Source organism: Thalassophryne amazonica, chromosome 17 (genome assembly GCF_902500255.1).
Source record: "Thalassophryne amazonica chromosome 17, fThaAma1.1, whole genome shotgun sequence".
In the NCBI taxonomy this organism is placed as follows: Eukaryota; Metazoa; Chordata; class Actinopteri; order Batrachoidiformes; family Batrachoididae; genus Thalassophryne; species Thalassophryne amazonica.
Window position 1 is genome coordinate 44,649,862 of NC_047119.1, and position 5,456 is coordinate 44,655,317.

Below are 5,456 nucleotides of genomic sequence, written 5' to 3' on the forward strand. Positions count from 1 at the left end.
AGGCAACAGTTTTTGAGAGGAAACAGCAAATGGTTATCCAATGTACAGGCAGTAGGTCAGTGCACAGAGATATATCATACCCAGCAAACATATACAAGATGGCAGGCATCTTCTAGGCACATTGAACTGGGACGTGGACCCTGGGAAGCCCCAGGGCACAGTTGATTTGGGAACACCTTGGAATCCCCCAGGACAAGTTACAGGACTTGGCTGAGGATAGGGAAGTGCGGGATGAGCTGCTTGATGTGCTGCCTCTGTGACCCGAACCCAGATAAGCAGCAGAAAATGAATGAATGAATCAATGGAGGTGTTCAATTAACACTTCCAACACAGAAATTGGTCGACCTACCTGCTTTAAATAGCAATTCCTCTCAGAAAAATGACTTGAGATGTTAAAATTCCATTTAAGGTATGTGTAAAATTTGATGTGTCAACTTAATTTCATATGCTGAAATTACATTTATTTGTCAAATTTTAGGTTACACAGTGAAACATCACTAAATGTACAGTAGTGTTCAGAATAATAATAGTGCTATGTGACTAAAAAGATTAATCCAGGTTTTGAGTATATTTCTTATTGTTACATGGGAAACAAGGTACCAGTAGATTCAGTAGATTCTCACAAATCCAACAAGACCAAGCATTCATGATATGCTCATTCTTAAGGCTATGAAATTGGGCTATTAGTAAAAAAAAAAAAAAAGTAGAAAAGGGGGTGTTCACAGTAATACTGCTGTTGAGGCTACAAACTCAAAACTATTATGTTCAAACTGCTTTTTTAGCAATCCTATGAATCACTAAACTAGTATTTAGTTGTATAACCACAGTTTTTCATGATTTCTTCACATCTGCGAGGCATTCATTTTGTTGGTTTGGAACCAAGATTTTGCTCGTTTACTAGTGTGCTTGGGGTCATTGTCTTGTTGAAACACCCATTTCAAGGGCATGTCCTCTTCAGCATAAGGCAACATGACCTCAAGTATTTTGACATATCCAAACTGATCCATGATACCTGGTATGCAATATTTAGGCCCAACACCATAGTAGGAGAAACATGCCCATATCATGATGCTTGCACCACCATGCTTCACTGTCTTCACTGTGAACTGTGGCTTGAATTCAGAGTTTGGGGGTCGTCTCACAAACTGTCTGCGGCCCTTGGACCCAAAAAGAACAATTTTACTCTCATCAGTCCACAAAATATTCCTCCATTTCTCTTTAGGCCAGTTGATGTGTTCTTTGGCAAATTGTAACCTCTTCTGCACATGTCTTTTATTTAACAGAGGGACTTTGCGGGGGATTCTTGCAAATAAATTAGCTTCACACAGGTGTCTTCTAACTGTCACAGCACTTACAGGTAACTCCAGACTGTCTTTGATCATCCTGGAGCTGATCAGTGGGTGAGCCTTTGCCATTCTGGTTATTCTTCTGTCCATTTTGATGGTTGTTTTCCATTTTCTTCCACACGTCTCTGTTTTTTTTGTCCATTTTAAAGCATTGGAGATCATTGTAGATGAACAGCCTATCATTTTTTGCACCTGCATATAGGTTTCCCTCTCTCCAATCAACTTTTTAATCAAACTACGCTGTTCTTCTGAACAATGTCTTGAACGTCCCATTTTCCTCAGGCTTTCAAAGAGAAAAGCATGTTCAACAGGTGCTGGCTTCATCCTTAAATAGGGGACACCTGACAAACTCACTGATTGAATGCCACACTACTATTATTGTGAACACCCCCTTTTCTACTTTTTTTTTTTTACTAATAGCCCAATTTCATAGGCTTAAGAGTGTGCATATCATGAATGCTTGGTCTTGTTGGATTTGTGAGAATCTACTGAATCTACTGGTACCTTGTTTCCCATGTAACAATAATAAATATACTCAAAACCTGGATTAATCTTTTTAGTCACATAGCACTAATATTATTCTGAACACTACTGTATGTACGATACAAGTGCCTTTGATAACTATATCACATTTTAGCCTCCTTGCCTAGCAAGGGAGCTAGCTAGCAAAAAGGGTGTCTTGCTTCGCTGATTTTACAGTAACCTAGTCGGGACACATTTAAGGAATTGAGAAATATATTGTGTAAAATTTTATGTGTTTGGGGGAGGGGGCATCAAGTTCAGAAGATCACTGGAAGGGCTCCTCATAGGACACTGCATCACGGGCACCCCACCCGAAAGAAGATGCGTTATAGTTGCCATGGCAATCGCTCTGTGGCGAGGAAGATTGTCTCTTGGTTGATTCCTGGGCAGAAGGGTGGAATTTCACATCCAGGATCGATCCAGACATACAAATGACGATCCATGTCGATCCAGGTTTAAGGAGGGAATGCTTTTGCACACCAACAAACACACGGTCCTTGACACATCTTTAGCCTGGTGTGATGGCTGGGAAATCCCCAACGATCAGGGTCTGGGTACCTTCTGCAGCCTTCACCCACCTTCACAGCCACTGGGTTACAAGCCATCAACTCTGACTGATACACTGTTCAGAACTTGTTTCACTAGAGCCCCATTAGTCTCTTGTTCAGGGTTCCTGTTGGGTCTTCATGGTTTCCGTAGCAGCTGCAGGACACAAAAGGTTCCCACTGTATTTCACACCAATCCCCTACTTGATTTATTGCCCAAGTGTCATGACTAGGGTTGGGTATCGAGAACTGGTTCTTTTCGGGTATCATTAAGAAATGATTTGATCCACTGACATCAATAGCCTTTTTGCTTAACAATTCCCTTATCAGTCCTTCAGAGCGGCCGTTGTTTTTCAGGGTGTTTGTCGGGAAAACTGATTATTTCTCTACATTGATTACAGACCCTGCAGCAGGTCTGTAATCAACAGTTTCTGTAGCACGGCTTTGCTCTGAAGCTTGAACCAATGAAGCAGTGCGTTTATCCGCTGCTTCTTTGGATCTTTGCTTCGCTCCTCTTCAGAAGCGGCAACTCCGCTTCTTAACCCCTCTCAAAGCCATTAAAATGTCAAACATGAGTCACTTTTGTGTGGATTAAAGTGACTAACTGGGACTCCTGTCTTGTTGCGAGAAAGAAACGAGAATCGTCTTCTGTTCTGCACACCAAACGCTGCACCGCCGAGTCAAGTTAGAAAGAGTCTGCTCGAAATTTATAACTTCAAAGCAAATCACCATTTAAATCAAATGACACATCTTTCCAAACATTGTAATACAAACAATAAACTGTAATTGATCAAAATGATTTTTTTTTTCCTCCCAAAATGAGACGTCCTGGCTGAGGTGCAGCAACCCAAGACTGTATGGCTGCAGACTCCAGCGGCCAGCTGAGCTCAGCTCAGACGTATGGAGAGACTTTCATACCATTAATGTCTGAAAGGAAATACTTTCGACAAAAACTACAGATTTTTTTTCTATGTCCAGAGATCAAGGATCCACCATGTAGAGTTTATTTATGTCCAGAGATCAAGGATCCAGTGACCAGTTTCATATTTATTTACTTTAAGACTCAATAAGATGTTTGACATAGAAAACCTGTAAAGCCTACTTTTTGTACACAGAAAATTCACAGGAGGGATTGCTAAGAGAATCGATAAGGAATCGGATTGATAAGCGGAATCGATAGATAAAATCTTATCAATACCCATCCCTAGACATGACACAGAAAAGGGGTTGGATTTTGACACCCACATGATATTTTGTTGCTGTAGAGGGGATGTCATCATAATTTACTGTATGAAGTGGCGTCACCAAATAGGGCAATTCCTCTTGTTTTCACCAATTGCAAGGGCACTTCAACGACATCTTTTCAATTATGGGACACCCTGGGAAAGGCAAAGAGGGAGTTGGGGATTGTACCCTACCACTCCCATGAGTCCGCCAGATGAAAATGGGGAGGTCCAACATGGTTTATATAAAACTTAAAATAGCAGGACACATTATGAAAATGTTTTATTCATGCCATCAAATTAAAGCTGCACCAAGAGTAATTCTTTTTTTATTTTATTGCAAAAATAGAATTTGATAACACTACAAAAACATCAACACAAACATAATACATGACGATTTCAAAGACAAAGCAATAACACATCAATAGCGAAGAATTTTTACTGTGCTTTTAAGGAATCATCATTTAAAACCTTTAATATAACTGTCTTTGAGGGGAAACCCAGTAATAACTGCAAACCTACTTTTGGATGTTTGTACTCTGAAGCAAAAATCATATGGCATGCATGCAAACAAAATGTACCAACTGATCTCTTCCTGAGACATGAAATACACAGCAGAGGTGGGTGGAGCTTTTGGTATTATTTCACCACTGTAAATGGGAAGAATATTTATTTTTTTTTCATCTTATAAACATAAAATTATTAAAGTGTCTGAATGTTTTTGAGAAATTTTGAAATGGAGATAAAAAATACAATAGCCATAAGCCCATTGAAAATGTCAGCCAGAGCTGAATTTAATAATTTTAGTTTAACTTATCCAAAGGGTACTGATGAATTTATGCCCCACCTTTCACACCATTGTTCACAGATGACAGACTTAAATACAGTGAGTGGTTGTTTAATAGTGTAATATTTTTCAGATTTTTGCAGCATGCTACACTCCACCCTCAACAAATTATTACTTTTTAAAATCATCTCCTAATTAGCAGCAAAAACGGGTTTTACTTCATGGAAGAATTATTCAGTGCACCTTACTACAACAATTTATTTGTGTGTTGCTTGGGATCACAGCGGTTGCCAGCAACTATGTGTTGACTGAGAAATATGTAGATGTTAATTGTCATAAAACAGTTGGAAGATTTGTCAACATCTCGAATTTGTTGAATCCTGCAATGGATATTGTGCTATCAGTATTGTGTAGCAGTAATCACAAAACATTAGTTTGCTACAGTCAAATTAGCTACAAACTATGGTGACACGCAGTTGGTTTGTCCTTTGATGGGTGTTTTGGGGCATCCACGCAACAAGATGTCTGGTAAATCACTTCAATTTCAATTTATTTTCATTTATATAGCACCAAATCACAACAGAGGTGCCTCAAGGCGCTTCACACAAGTAAGGTCTAACCTTACTAACCCCCAGAGCAACAGTGGTAAGGAAAAAATCCCTCTGAGGAAGAAACCTCAAGCAGACCAGACTCAAAGGGGTGACCCTCTGCTTAGGCAACACTTCAATGGTGTTATGTGGTTAGATTTAGAAGTGTTTATTTCTTGCTAACTTATACAAAACATATGATAAACAGATTTACACAGAAATAAGCTGTTTTGGAGCATTTTCTGCCATGACATTTTGTTTGAACGAACAACCAGCGGACGTTACGCTGCCTATTCACTCAGATTGACCGTCACTGTGTCACATCACTCAGTATTTGTATAAAATAGACTTCAGATCTATTTTGGCCCTGCCTAGCTGGTGACAGAGCTCCCATTATCCTTTGCCGCTGCAAAACACCCACTCCCATTGAAAATGAAAGACAAACT

General features: G+C 39.6%; 1 long non-coding RNA gene across 1 annotated transcript; it reads right to left on the bottom strand.

Annotated features, from left to right (window-relative positions):
* Positions 1 to 560: 560 nt before the first annotated feature.
* LOC117529231 lies at positions 561 to 4,913 on the bottom strand. Its single transcript, XR_004565953.1, has 3 exons — positions 4,120 to 4,913; positions 3,771 to 3,772; positions 561 to 573 (listed from the first exon to the last, which is right to left on the bottom strand). It is a non-coding gene; the product is annotated as an uncharacterized LOC117529231 (long non-coding RNA).
* Positions 4,914 to 5,456: the final 543 nt, after the last annotated feature.